Below are 16150 nucleotides of genomic sequence, written 5' to 3' on the forward strand. Positions count from 1 at the left end.
ATTATAGGTGTCCACCTGAAGCATGCTGTCTGAGTAAAGCTAAAAAAGTTTTTGCCAAATTTGGTGCAATTCAGTTAAGCCATTTTTATGTAGCTGCAACACAAGTTTCCGATGGGAATTAAAATGGGAAATCAATGATTTAGGACTCCCCTTGTTCGCGGCCCCTGCTTGACATACCACATAACTCTCCAGGAAGGAGATGTGGTGGATGAATTTTCTTGGAATGTTTTGTGAAGCTCTGTCAAAAAGCACCAAAGTTATTAGTGAAACAAAAAAAAAACGGTCTTCCTAGAGAAACTCCGACCTAACTATACCCTACTGCAACTCCAACTGTGTAATATGACACATATATTTAGCCGGTGTAGGAAGTTGGCTCTGTATATACTATTTCAAAGTAAGCAATAGTGTGAACAGAGTCCAAGGGTTCCCCTTAGAGGTAAGATAGTGGCAAAAGTAGAAAATTCTAATGCTCTATTTTGTGGTAGTGTGGTCGAGCAGTAGGCTTATCAGAGGGTAGTGTTAAGCATTTGTTGTACACATACAGGCAATAAATGAGGAACTCACACTCAAAGACTTACTCCAGGCCAATAGGTTTTTATATTGAAAAATATATTTTCTTAGTTTATTTTAAGAACCACAGGTTCAAGATTTACAGTTAATACTTTAAATGTAAGGTACTTTACTTAGCTACTTTAGGAGCTTTGAATGAAAGCAATATCACATACAGTCTTTGTAAAAATGGCAATAAGCTATTTTCAAAGTGGACACACTGCAAAAATTAACAGTTCCTGGGGGATGTAAGTAAAGGTTAGTTTTGGAGGTAAGTAAAACACTTACAAGTCTCAGTCCTGGGGCATAGGCAGCCCACCGTTGGGGGTTCAAGGCAACCCCAAAGTTACCACACCAGCAGCTCAGGGCCGGTCAGGTGCAGAGGTCAAAGAGGTGCCCAAAACACATAGGCACTTACGGAGAACAGGGGTGCTCTGGTTCCAATCTGCCAACAGGTAAGTACCTGTGTCCTCGGAGGGCAGACCAGGGGGGTTTTGTAGAGCACCGGGGGACACTCGAGAAGGAACACAAAGTACACCCTCAGCGGCACAGGGGTGGGCGGGTGTAGTGAGAAAAGCAGGCGTCGGGTTTCAGGTAGGAATCAATGGAGGGACCCAGGGGTCACTCTAGCGATGCAGGCAGGCACATGGGGGGCTTCTCGGGACAGCCACCACCTGGGCTAGGCAGAGGGTCGCCTGGGGGTCGCTCCTACGTTGAAGTTCGGTTCCTTCAGGTCCTGGGGGCTGCGGGTGCAGTGTTGGTTCCAGGCGTCGGGTCCCTTGTTATAGGCAGTCGCAGTGAGGGGGAGCCTCTGGATTCTCTCTGATGGCGTCGCTGTGGGGGTTCAGGGGGGTCATCTCTGGTTACTCACGGGCTCGCAGTCACCGGGGAGTCCTCCACCCAGGTCGAGCCGGGGGCGTCGGGTGCAGAGTGTGAAGTCTCACACTTCCGGCGGGAAACGTGCAGTCTTTGAAAGTTGCTTCTTTGTTGCAAAGAAGTTGCAGATTTTGAACAGGGCCGCTGTTCACAGGGGTTTCTTGGTCCTGTAGTCCAGGGCAGTCGTCTGAGACTACAGAGGTCGCTGGTCCCTGTCGGATGCGTCGCTGGAGCAGGTTTTCGAAGTTGGAGACAGGCCGGTAGGGCTGGGGCCAAAGCAGTTGTCGTCTTCCTCCTTCTCTGCAAGCTTGTAGGTCAGCAGTCTTTCTTTCTTCAGGTTGCAGGTATCTGATTTCCTGGGATCTGGGGAGCTCCTAAATACTCAATTTAGGGGTGTGTTTAGGTCTGGGAGGGCAGTAGCCAATGGCTACTGTCCTGGAGGGTGGCTACACCCTCTCTGTGCCTCCTCCCGGTTGGGAGGGGGCACATCCCTAATCCTATTGGGGGAATCCTACAAACTCAAGATGGAGGATTTCTCAAGGCAGGGGTTACCTAGCTCAGGACACCTTAGGGGCTGTCCTGACTGGTGGGTGACTAATCCTTGTTTTTCTCATTATCTCCTCCAGCCTTGCCTCCAAAAGTGGAGGCAGTGGCCGGAGGGGCGGGCCTCTCCACTAGCTGGGATGCCCTGGGGCGCTGTAACAAAAGGGGTGAGCCTTTGAGGCTCACCGCCAGGTGTTACAGTTCCTGCAGGGGGAGGTGAGAAGCACCTCCACCCAGTACAGGCTTTGTTCCTGGCCACAGAGTGACAAAGGCACTCTCCTTATGTGGCCAGCAACATGTCTGGTGTGTGGCAGGGTGGCAGGAACTGGTCAGCCTACACTAGAAGTCAAGAATGTATTCAGGGGGCATCTCTAAAATGCCCTCTGGGTGTATTTTTACAATAAATTGCACACTGGCATCAGTGTGCATTTATTGTGCTGAGAAGTTTGATACCAACCTTCCCAGTTTTCAGTGTAGCCATTATGGAACTGTGGAGTTCGTGTTTGACAAACTCCCAGACCATATACTCTTATGGCTACCCTGCACTTACAATGTCTAAGGTTTTGCTTAGACACTGTAGGGGCATAGTGCTCTTGCACATATGCCTTCACCTGTGGTATAGTGCACCCTGCCTTAAGTCTGTAAGGCCTGCTAGAGGGGTGACTTAGCTATGCCACAGGCAGTGTGAGGTTGGCATGGCACTCTGAGGGGAGTGCCATGTCGACTTAGTCATTTTCTCCCCACCAGCACACACAAGCTGTGAGGCAGTGTGCATGTGCTGAGTGAGGGGTCCCTAGGGTGGCATAAGACATGCTGCAGCCCTTAGAGACCTTCCCTGGCATCAGGGCCCTTGGTACCAGGGGTACCAGTTACAAGGGACTTATCTGAGTGCCAAGGTTATGCCAATTGTGGAAACAATGGTACATTTTAGGTGAGAGAACACTGGTGCTGGGGCCTGGTTAGCAGGGTCCCAGCACACTTCTCAGTCAAGTCAGCATCAGTATCAGGCAAAACGTGGGGGTAAATGCAACAGGGAGCCATTTTCCTACAGCCGGAATGGAGCAATTCATATTTGTGTGAAAGTTTACATAGGAGGAAACTGTGAGTATGGGGAAGGATATATTTATGGTGCTAAAGCCGACTAATGCTAATGCTTCTGTAACATCATAGACCTCTATAGCTCTGGAATTGTTAAAGTGCACTGTTGTTTCCTTTTTTGTATCCTGCTTTTCTTGATAAGGATTCTCTTTGCTTTCTGTCTAGTATACGCAAATATGACACTACATAATCAGCACAACATTTTGACCCCCCCAACTTATTTCTCATTTTACAGCCCTCCAAGCAGTTTCAGTCAGCATATGTGAATACAGGAGGTCCGGTTATGTCTCTAGCTAGGCAGGACACAGGAGAATTCCTGGTTCTATCTAAGTGAATGTGGTCTCAACTGGGTGATAGGCTTGGCCAACTGAAATGTCCCCTTCACACACTCATCTTTCTGGAACAGAGTTTTCTTGAGCTGGGGTAAGAAGCTGATGCCAAGATAAGTTGAATTTCATGATCTGTATAGCTTTGGTAGGATTTATGTTCTTCAGGTTCAAATATTACAGGCCTCAGGATTCACCAGGAGCAGTAGTAAAAAAGGAGTAACCTGCAAGATTGGCAGGGGTTGGATCACTAGTGTGTGCAGCCTGGTAAAACCTTCAACCGGGATAGAACAAAGGTCTTGATATTTGCAGATCAATGGAAGGGAGATGTCCTGTGACATCAGATGAAGGTCTCAAGGCTACTAACGTCTTTTGACAACAGTTCCGCATTGCCAATGAGGACAGGCAGACCTTTAATACATTATACTTTGTTCTTGGGTAGAACTTCAGGACTGGTAATCAAGGTGCCACAGCACAGCTGCAGCTGTACATATGTCAGTGGCAAGGGCAGCTCTGACTTTGTGGTGTCAGGACAAATGGATTTTATGTACACACACTCCTCTGTGTGTGCCCTTTCCTGCAGTTTTCCTTCTGTGCCTCTTACTTACCAAACACTAAAGCTTTCCAGTCAAGCAGGGAAACATAACAAAACCTGTCTGATAGAAAAGCAGAAGTGCCTCAATAACCAAAGGCAACTGGTAAGTCACCTACAATCGCCCGGCAGTAGTGGTATCATGGGCTGCATATCCTTCATGTATCAACTAGTAAGTGGCAAAATAAGTAAAAGAACCAAACATGTAATAGCAAAGCAATGTGGTGCTGAACTCTAGTTTATGCCCTACTACCCAAAGGCATATTAGTGCAACACAAAAGGTGACACTATACAAACAACAGTTATGGAAATACAGCAGCCCTCCTAAACAGTCAACAATATTTTATTAATCCAGATGAGTCCATATGAAGTAAGATCCTTTTATTGATGTTAAGAAGCATCAGTTTTGCAAGTAAACAAATTTGATAGATCCACAGATACAGCCATGTTTTGTCACAAACGTGACTTTTTCAAGGCTGTAAAAATATGCACTGAGCAAACAATTACATGATAATATATACATGTAGAGGGTGATAGCAAAAATCAACAGGTCCATACCATATTTGTGGCTAATATATTTCAATCCGTGTATTACAGAGAAGAGTATCCACGTTGGCATGCCAAAGAAGAAAGGGGAAAATAAGTCACCCTTAGGTTCTTCAAGCTTGAATCTCTAAAAGGATACCCCACTTAGTATTTCCTTCTCTGAATTTTGTTTTTAAAATGGCAAATCCAGTTGTGATTCCAGTTAATTGTAGGAATGCTGCCACACATTTACTTCAAAATGGGCTAGTCAATGGGAGGGATGTTATGTTTGTGGTAAAGCTACATGGGTGAACTTTCCTGCAGTCGATGCCTAAACAAACACATTTCATACATACATGGTTGATAACCCACTAGCACAATACAGGGCATACAGCTATTGAGAAATATCCTTGACATTTCAGGAACATCACAATTAGTTCCAAGGTGCCCTACCACACATTGCTGAACATGTTAGATTGGGTACCCTCAGTAATGACGGGCCACATGGCCAGTTCTAGCTGCCTATGCCCCATATTAAAGCATACACAAATTTAGCAGCAGCAGATCTGCACCCATTATATAATGATCTAGTTATATTATATAAGGCCTTATTTAGAGATTTGAGGATGGGTTACTCTGTAACAAGTGTGACTGATATCCTGACCATCGTATTACGATCTCCTTAGGCTATAATGGGATTGTGATATGGTGGATGAGATATCCGTCACAATTGTGACAGAGCAATCCCTTCTGCCAAACTCTAAATCAGGTCCATAGACGTTTAACACAATTTCAATGCAAACAACGAACACTGCCCCAGCACGGGCTGCTCCAGTTGTCCAAAAACAATTGACTACACCTAAAATCAATCTAGTGACTATTAATGCTATTATGGCTAAGGTACCCACCAGGGGGAAGGAAATTGCATTCTGGAGTTAAACTTAGAATTCTCACAATATACTTGCACTTGGGATGGTACCTTCTATTGATAACAGTGCTACTTGGGGCACATTTGTGCTGCAATATATACCAAAACTCATGGTACACCATCTCTTGCTGTTTTACCAAAAGTGTTAAAACAGATACAAAACAAATAGGGGGTTGCCCCTGCCCTGGACTTGGGGATGATATTAAATGGCAATTTTGCCACAGTGTCCTGAATTATTTCATGAAACGTAAAAGGGGAAGTAGTAGCACTGGCAGTTCCCCAACTTCTCATGCAAGTTCCTTGCCAAGGAGCGCGAGTTACCAAAAATAATTGCTGAGACTTATACATGCATAGGTCATGATAAATCTGGAGGCTAGACCAAATACGCCACAGCTTACAGGTAATCCTGAAAAGGATAATATCAAGCAAGCACAGACGTCTTCTATAAAAAACTGGGGCAAAGAAAAACCAAATAAAGATAAAATTAAATCACAGGAAGAATCTCCACAGCCAGAGAACTCTGAAAAACATTATAATTTGTGCAACCATGATAATCTGAAATAGTCTGCAAGGTATCAGTATATTGAAACATGACCCTTTTCGATCCTTCTAGGACTCATCCGACAAATGGTACGAGAGAGCGGGACGGTTAGAGCGTAGACAAGAAGAGTGTTGGAAACCAGAAAAGGACTCATAATGCTCATCTGATGTCATAATAAAGAAGGAAGAGAAACTTCCTCAGCAAAAAACAAAATTTAAAAAGAAGGTGGTTGCGAGAATTTCAGCAAAATATGCCACACATACTGAGAACATTACTGCGAAACAGGATGGCTCTGCTAGACAGCATGGTAGCGGTCACAATAGTTCACCAGAATCTTCAAGAGTTTCTGGACGTGAGCGAAATTAAGGACCACACAGAAGTTGAAACCCCAGACAGACGAGTCGCCCCCACCAAGACCGAGTCTAGAAATTAAACAGAGCTTGAGGGGGTCATAATGCACACAATTAAAGTAATTTTCTGGGAAAGATTACCACTCAGCTATGACATTCGCTTAGCTGGAAAAGATTGGCCACTGGAAACACTTCTACAAGGAAAATATGTGATTTTACCATCTTTCTCAGTCCTCTTTCCAGAGTAGACAAAGCAAGCGTACGCTGCAGATTGGGCTCTTGCACAGGCCCTAGCACTATATTAAAACCATGTGAGCTGGAATAGGGACTCTCCTTATCATGTAATACACATAAGGTCCAGCCAGCAAGTACAACCACAATACCCCATAAAACATGAAGGAGCTTCTCTCACAGTTCAATTACCAGGGAGTATGTGAACCCTGCGTATCTCAAATGAACAATCCCTTGTTCCCAGCAGCTAAGCTGGATCATTCCTATAGCACAGTCTTAGATACAAACATTTAAATAGTCATACACACACTTTTACAATACAAACCTCACACAGTAAAGCACTAATGAACAATATTGTCCATAAAAAATACAAAACAACTTTGGATATTTTCATCAGGTTTTTCTGCCAAAACATAGTGCCTGAAACGGATATAACCGCTTTTTCTGCACTCTGCTCCCTGAGCTGTTTTTGCTGACTTTTTGAAAGGTATAATAACAGTGCTGGGTTGTTCTCTGCCCGTGCACCATCAATATTACATGATATTGATCCAGAAGCATTATCCCACGCCAATGACATATCTGACAGATAATGACTTAAACACACATTTAGCCCGAGTAGATTACATTGTTTTGGGATTTGCTGAACATGGCTACAAATTAAATTTTAAGAAAACAAAAACTGCCTTTCTAAGTGTCATAGTTTTGGGATACGAACTACCAAATAAGGGGAACAGCCTGGCACCACACTTTATTGAGAAGTGTGGGCAATTACAACCACCACCAAACACTATAAAAAAAACGACACTTCTTGTTATGATTTTTCAGTTTTGGCAGAACCTATGTACCAGACAATGCACAAGGCATACAACCACGTTATGATTTAATTCATCCAGATTTCTCAAACAAATATTGGACACCAGAATACACACACAAATAGTCAGATCACTACAGACTGACATGCTTGAAGCAAAACATCTACACACACATGAAAACAAATCAAACATGGCCATCTGGATAATGGGTGCCATTGGCTTTACCAAGATCACATTCAATGAAGGTGACAGTGCTGATTGCATATAAAGTGCATTTATATTCTAAAGCTGAAATGTGTTCTGCATACACTTAAACATATTGACAACAGTTCAGATGGCTGTCATTAAGGAACAACCACTGGCTTAGGGAAAACGTGTTTATGGTGTAACCCCACTCCCATCCTCAGAAGCTGTCACAAAGGCTAGCATTCCAAATGCAAATTGATATTCTAGTTGGATACAATGGGACATTTCCTTGACTGTCACTGATATAGACAATGTACGTGACCTTAAATTGCAAACTCAAGAATTTCTCCAGTATAAACTGGAATACCCCATGCCAAACATCAAATACTTTGTGGCTTGCACAGCTGTATATGAAGTAATGAGGAATGGAAAATTCCACCCTCAACAAACTTTTATGTAGTCCCTTAGGGATTACACTGTACAGCTAGCTGAACTGAAAGCATTGATTCTGGCACTGGAGCATACGGATTCTGAATTCTCAACAGTTATAGTGTGTGATTCATACTGTTAAGTCCAGTCTTTTGAAGAAAATTTACATTACTGGCGCCTCAATGGATTTAGAGACACTAAAAGAAATACTATCAAGTATAAAGTGCTTTAGGGAGAAGTGGAAGACGTCAAAGACAAACTGCCGTGGGCTCATGTAATACATACACTGGGTCACCAACATGTTGGAATACAAGTTGTAGGGAATTCAACAGGCTGATGAAACAGCCAAATATGCAGACATTACTCTAACTGTAACTCTGATTACTTGTTCCCATACGATGGTGGTTCATGAAATAGTGGCTGCCATAAACGCTTCGACTGATGGCAGCCCCTTACCAAAAGCATATCCAGCAAAATATACCTACCACTTAAGTGCCCAAACATTCCTTATGCAATCATTCCAGGAGTGGGAGATCCCAAACCAGGACCACAGGCTAGAATGAATTAAAGCAGTGCATAAGGGTGTTGCTTCTGCCCATTCTGGTGTGGCGGCTACAGTTTCCTTGCTTCAGAAACACTTTTGGTGGCATGATCTATACAAATCTATTCCATCATTAAGCATCCACCAGAGACACCACGCTTAGTCTCCAACAAGCCACTACACTGTGTCTCATTGGAACATTGCAGTCCTTTGAATTCAGATAGTGTATTCAGATAAATTCTGCTTGCTGTAGATTCTTGCTCCAGATTTCTTTGAACGTGCCAGGAGTAATCGGCTGACATTCGCACGGTTATAAAAGATTTGCAAGTCTTTATCTGGACATATGCAGTAGCTGCATTCCATTCGGACCAGGGCCTTTGCATCTAAAGCACACAGGGATACCATGGGAACCCAGGGTGTGGCTGTGCATTCTTCCAAACGTTACCATCCTGAGGGGAAATTCAATAGTAGAGAGGAAGAACCAAGGCTTAAAGCAATCCTAAACAGCCAGAGTATTAGGTTTAGTTGGCAGCTGGATCAATCACCCTTTATGGAGACCAGAGAGCATTACATAATCTGCCTAGCAGATCTTTGGGTGGCCGTACTCCATATGAAGTCCTATTTGGCATCCAGGTGTATGTTTGAGATCTTGGTGATCCTGGCACAGTGGCGTCATAAACTTCTTTTGACATAAATTAACGTCTCACTATCCTACAGGAACTACAGCACTTCTGGGATGAGCATTCTACTATGCATGCTGTCTCTGAGTAAATGAGGGATCCACCAGCACCCACAGGAAGGATTCCAAAAGCTGAGGATCTAGTTTGAGAAAACATTGCAGTGAAGAAAGAATTTGTTCATCATAACGTTCATCGGAACCAGCCCTTGGATTTCAAGGTTTATAAAGAAAAATGCTTTGTCTCCATTGATCAAGTCAAATTGCATCATGTGGCTGATCCTACACAGTAGGCGCCGCAGAGTACTGGGTAGTTCCCTATCTACTTTCACTACCATACAGGAAATAACTCTTCAAGCGTTGAACAACAATTAAAAATTAAATTCTTTTCCCTATGTTGGGCGGGTGCAGAATTAACTTTAGTTGATTCCAATTACTGCTACAAGCACCAGAAACACATTAGACTTAAGTCTACAGTTCACTACTACTTCTCAAAACAATGGAGTCTTATAAGATGAACCACCTTTAAAGGCGTCTACCAATTCTGTCTCCCCTGCAACGTCTCCTGTCTTAACACAGACTGTTTCTGGTTACTTGGTTGATATCAACAACTTCTCTTAAGGTTTAATCACCACTTCTCTGCTTGGTATACGTAAGCTTTTTCACTGGCTAAAACACACTTATACTATAAGTCCATGGTCTTATTTGTGTATTATACATACCTTGCTTGCTTTTTTCTTGTGGATTGGATTTATGACTTTTCTTCCTCCTTATAAATTGGCATTATCTTCCTGAGTGTTCTGCTGTTGAACTGGCAGATGAGGATCTGAAGCCTCATTTGTTTTCCCACAAAGTCAGAAGAGACCGGTCCTTTGTGAAAATTTCTACTGTTCCAGTTCCTGATGGGATTGTTTGGGATAAGGTTTCATACATATTTTTGGTCCTACAGAGACTATTCAAATTCCTTATGTTTTTAAAATTTCTAAGGACAGTGCTATCATACCAGGTGTTGTATCACACAATTAGGGTGTGAAAACAATTTCTTATATGCTTTCTGAGTTTGAATATTATACTGTGATTGAAAGTGAAGATATGTACATGAACTCTGCAAATTATGGTGAAGTATTTTATTAACACCACTATGCACATTATTAGCTATTTAGGGCAAGTACTCCACGTACATTCTTTAATTACACACAATGGGAACATTGTCCAACTCCACCTGTGGGAAGTTCTTAGATATATGCAGACAAATTCACATATTTTTCTGGATATAATACTACTGATCCTGTATCCTATTAAGTTAAATTACCATCCATAAATGCAAGGAAAATATGCTGATCACTACTAAATTAATGTATTCAAATGCATTTGTTTCCGAATCAGCCATCAAGGGCTATGAATACTGGAAAGAAACAACTAATTTAAAAATCAGTTTGGGGGAAAAACATTGGTAAGTGCAGGGTGTAAATGACTGTTGTTGATAACGGAATGAATACATTGTCCACTCGTATTTATACATTTAACAACATTGTGTCATCTGCAGCTGACATCATACAAAATGTCATGCCATCTTTACAACATGGACAGAATCAGCTCACATCTATAATGCAGTTGAGTTGGACTTTACAGGTTCTGAAATCGATTAGCGTGCCCTGGAAGCACTTGAACTGAGAAGTTATTCTTGCCTTTCAATTTAACACACAAACAACAGATAATGACAAAGAAGAATGCAATAGACACAATGCCTAATATAGAAATTGTAGAAAAGTTGCCTTTCAAAGTGGCTGAAACTCCATAAGCAGTGTGATTAGTACATGAAGTTATCTCCCTGCAGATCTCAACATTTTAGTTCATATCATGTTTGAAGCATTTTCCGATAGGTATAGTTGAGACTTTAGGGAAGAGTTTTATACATGAAGTGTGGGAATTACCTTTTGATTACAAATTATGAGTGGGGAAAAGGAAATCGTTCTCAGTGGAAATGATTATGAAACTTTTATAAGCCACTCAATGATTTGTAAACAGGTGACACTGCACAGTGTATGTAACACGTCAGTGGCAAAATTAGCATGTTCCTTGAATAAGGTTTTGATCCCCTTTATTTGCCCAGTGTTGCATTTGCTTTGAAACAGAGGTTACTTAATGTTGAGTGATCAAGGCTGTTGAGGGATGAGAGAAGGTGTCCCTTATGTGATTTCTGTTTCTCAAATAGGGACCTGCTGTGATAGTATACTATTTACCCCTGCGCATGAGATTAGGGTAGCCTTGCTGGCTGCTTCTAAATTAAAGTTATATGCAAATATAACTTTGGAATTAAAAGTAGTTCCAAAGTCTTAAACTACCTTATTTTTACATATACGTCACCCCTAAGGTGTGCCCTATGTGCCCCTAGGGCTGAGTGCCATGTAACTATAAGCAGGTACCTTACAAAAATAGTTTTATAAGCCCTGGTGAGGTAAAAACAGCCAAATTCGTTTTTCCCTCATTGTAGTGAATGGCCTTCATAGGCTAGCATGGGGAGACTTTATTTTAATTTTAAAAGTCCCCTTAAGTGACAGGTACGAAGAGTTTGGTATCAAATGATCAACTTCCAGTTGTTGGATTTAATATAACTTGTTCAGGTAAAGAGTTTTAAACTGTACCTGATAAGTTGCCAACTTCAGCCCTGCATTGTTTTTGCTGCTGTGCTCTGATTGGCCAGCCTCAGGCAGCCTGGCCAGCCTGCCTTGATGAGGTGTGAAGTGGCCTGGCTTCACACAAAGAGATGTGCCTGTGGGAGGGGATCTCCCCTCAGCAGATGGTGAGGCAGGAAGGTGGAGGGCTGGCAAACTGGTCTTCAAAGGCATAGAAGGACATTTGGAGTAACCCAGCAACACCCCCATATCCTGCAACCCCAGACAACTAGGTGCCCCCTTGATTAGATTAGGAGAGGGCAGGAGAGGGGTGTGTTTATGATTTTTAGCCACACCAGTGGCTGGGCTCAGCCAGATGTAACCTCCAAAAGTCACTTTCAGCCATGATGGATTTTGAGGAGTGTTGCCTCCTGGGATTGATTTTTGCCACACTTCCCACGAAGTGGTCATAACAGGGGGAAGGACCCTGCCCCTGATTGGAGAACCAGGACTCCCCTGTTTTTCACCCAGGATCAAGGATAAAACTGGCAGACCTGCACCCACACCTCAGTTCCCTACCACATCCCTACCTGGAAGAACTACAGAAGAAGAAGGACTGCCCTGCTGGACCCCTGGCCTGCACCTGGAACCTGCACTCTGAAGGACTGCACCTGCTGCACACTTGGGCTTCACCACAAGAAGGACTTTGCCTAGCTTCAACTGGTTCAAAGAGGGACTCCCTGTTTGCTAAGGTGAAAAATTGCTAACCAGAGTCCCCTGCACCAACTCCTGAAGAAATCAACCAGCTGACCACTGTCCAGTGGCCAAAAAGGAGTACGTGCCAGGTGCATTCTGGGAGTTGTAGTCCACACCCCCAAGGATTATCTCAGAGCTTCTGGAACATTGGGGTGAGCTGTGGACCCCAAAAGAACCTTAAAGGAACATCTGGGAGAAGATCCAGAAGTTTGGAGAACTTTTGAAAAAAAGCTCCATAGAGGGACCGACCCACCGGGGCAAGTCTAGCCAGCTTGCCTCAACCGCAACCCGGCCTGATTTGCGCGTTCGTCCCAGTGAAGAAAATCTCCAAAAAAGAGACTAAGTCCGAATGTACAAAGTTGACCGGGTCGTCCCAGCCAGCGTATCCGAGGAGGGCTCCAAGGACGTCGGATCAAGATCCAGGTTTACCCCGGTCGAAGGATTTTCACCTCGAAAAAATGACTAAGTCTGAGGGTAAATATCTCCACCGAGGGCTCCCGCAACGCGTATCCAGAGAAGAAGAAGAGTTCCAGGAGGTCGGATTGGACTGGCAGGTTCGTCCCGCTGAGGAAAATCTTCAGAAGAACGACTAAGTGCGAAGGTAAACTTTTGACCGAGACCTCCAGCGGCCTGTAGCCGAGCCGGGCTCCATCGCGGTCGGCCTTAAACTTTGACTTTGCCCCGGTTGAGGTGCGACCAGATGACCAGATTGGCGCTTTTTTGTTCCTAGGCGCTAGAAAACAATAATTCTTTAAAAATTCATATCTCCGGTTCCCCTTATCTGATTTTATTAGTTTTGGTATCATTTTAAAGATAAAAATATCATCTATTTTTATAAATTGGTTTGGGATTTTTAAACTGTTTCCTGTGTTTTATTTCATTACTGATTTGTGATATTTGAATGCTTTACACTCTGTCTCCTAAGTTAAGCCTTGTTGCTCGTTGCCAAGTTACCAAGGGTTGAGCTGGGTTTAATTTACTGAAACCTAACTGGACCTAAGTGGAGGTTAGTGGCTTATTGCTAAGTGTAGGTACCTAACTGCCCTTACCAATAACCCATTTTCAATCAATTAGCTAGCCTTTGCATGACATGCAATCTGTACTTTCTGTTCGAGGCTAGGAAAACTGTGCACAATATGCCAGCTCTTATGCTGCCTATACAGGAGACTGCTTCTAACATCTAGAATCAGCACTGCATCAGAGCTGCGCTTTCAACACAGTATGGCTTTATATAAACAGTGCACTGACTTGAAAGGGGCAGAAGGCACTCCAGTTACGACCATCCTGGGACGAATGCTGTACGACATACAGCTTGCTGGTGATAATTTACCACCCTCCTGACAAGATTGCCATCTACACCACAGAGTGACTCCTGACACTATCTCTAGGTATGGGTTTGGGGCTAATCCTTTAGATCGGGCCAGGCAGAAAGGTACAACTCCTATGCTCTCAGCATAGGGTTAAGGGTTGGGTAGGGATCTCCAGAACCTCTAAAACATCTAGAAACACAATCACCATGGTTGGATTGTTTATCGCCTTTAAAATGTTTGTAATCCTGATCACTTCCTTTATTTCATCTGCCTAATAATCGCAGCTCAATAAATGTATTAAAAAATAATTTTACATTTCTTTGTGTCTCGCCTTGGCATGCATGAGTGATATTAAAAAAAGGGTAGGATCTGTTTCCATGACTTCCCTGTGGGTTCTGAGTGCCATGTTCACCTTCCACGCCAGTAGGTGTTGGGATTCAGGGGAGGCACTGTGAGCTATCCAGGAATTGGGCCAGCAATTACTGATGTTGTGGATGGACTCAGTCTCCCACATTATGAAGTTCTGCCATCCTAAATACACAGTTCTATTATCTGGGTAGGGACCGTATTATAGTTGTAGTAGTGCTGATGCCACATATTGCCACAAGATTCAGGAATGAACAAAGGGAACAGAGACAGCATGTGTAGAAAGGGTAGTTTGCACAGAGACAGTACATTAAAGGTTTGGCACATTTATGCAGGCTAGATAACTTTACCAAACACATTCTTGGAAACATGTAGGTCAGTGGACTTTCCTTTAGTGAGCGGGGGCCTAATAGCAAACAAATGCAGCATGATTTTGCGCAGGCAAAATGGATATGTGTGTGTGAACCCTTCTTAGCACAGCCAGATGTATGCACTGAGTAAAGTCACTGAGTAGAGTTCACATCCCTGCACTACGTGGATCATTTTTTTGAGTTTGTCATTATTGTGCATTTGATATTTGTCTTTTTGCCCTCTTTTTTGCACTCCAATTATATGATGTGATTTCCCAAGACAGATCTTGTTTGTAAACCAAAACACAGTGTGAGGATTTGACCAAAGGCGTCTATATTGGGGATAATAGCCTGTAGCCAACTAACTCTCAATATGTGCAATGAGGCAAGAAAACTGCATACATTTGCACTGATGATAAATATTGTAAGCTTTAGTAACATGCCTCCCTGTAGGTGTGATCATCACCTAGGGAAGTGGTTCCCAAACTGTGCGCCATGGCACCCCAGTGCGCCACCAATCTCACTTCAAAACTATCAATGCTGCACGCATTGTTCAGCAATAGACCTTTGCAGATCGTTTCAATGAAAACTGCAGTTCCTGTAATAGCCACCAGATGCCAGTATGAGCACAGATTTCCAGACTTCGGAACAGCAGCTCTAGCTGCATCATTTGTATTGCTAAAGGACAGCTTAAGTTCTACTTATCCGTGTTTCCACTTTTGTAAGCCACCTCATCCAGACAAAAAGTGCAGTTTTTTAGAAGAATGGTACCCCTGCCCTAACACACTCAAGGTGACTCAGTTTTGTTTTCAATGTTGCATTCTCTCAGCTTTGCTGGAATACTGCTGATATTTTACTCTCTTTTGAAGTAGTGAAACATGCTTGTGTTAACATGTTTTTCTACATTCCTGTGTTAGTAACAGTCAGTCGGGCCTTTAAATTATCATAGATTCTCATGCTTACCCCTGGAACAAATTGATATAATTTTGATTCCAGAATGTATGCAGTAGGAATATACACATATCCTCTCTCAGTGTCTGATGGTGTACAGAAACAACAAGCTGCCAGGATTGCATTTAGCATTTTAATGCATTCTCTTTTCCTTCACTGTGAACTGATGCCGCATTAGCTATCATTATACAATGTCTCTGCTAGAAGGCTGATGAATGAGAATTACAGTGCACACTGTAGCCCACCCCCGCCCCCTCCGCCTGCCAAATGTAATGGAATGGGAAGCCACGGCCAACGGCCAATTGGTCAAGGGAGCCGCAGGTCGAAAAAGTTTGGGAACCACTGACCTAGGGAATGCAAACATTTGTGGAATTCAGTAACAAATGACAATACTCTAACAAAAACACTGTACCTGGAATAAACATGTAAAAAATAAAATAGAAAATATCATGGAAATATGCATTTAGAGCTGCTGGACTAGACATTGCATGCAGGAATGGTCTAGGATGCAGCAGGTTGGATATTGTTGCATGCTTAGATGGTATCAATATTGGCATGGCACACGTCCCAATTGGCGTGGGTGGCGTTGATGCGGAGCC

The 16150-nt window shown here is 43.1% G+C and overlaps 1 protein-coding gene across 2 annotated transcripts in view; it reads right to left on the reverse strand.

Annotated features, from left to right (window-relative positions):
* DENND2D (DENN domain containing 2D) overlaps positions 1 to 16150 on the reverse strand; it is a 528923-nt gene that overhangs the window by 207770 nt on the left and 305003 nt on the right. The gene's annotated exons all lie outside the window — the stretch shown is intronic.

This window comes from Pleurodeles waltl, chromosome 6 (assembly GCF_031143425.1).
Source record: "Pleurodeles waltl isolate 20211129_DDA chromosome 6, aPleWal1.hap1.20221129, whole genome shotgun sequence".
Lineage (NCBI taxonomy): Eukaryota > Metazoa > Chordata > Amphibia > Caudata > Salamandridae > Pleurodeles > Pleurodeles waltl.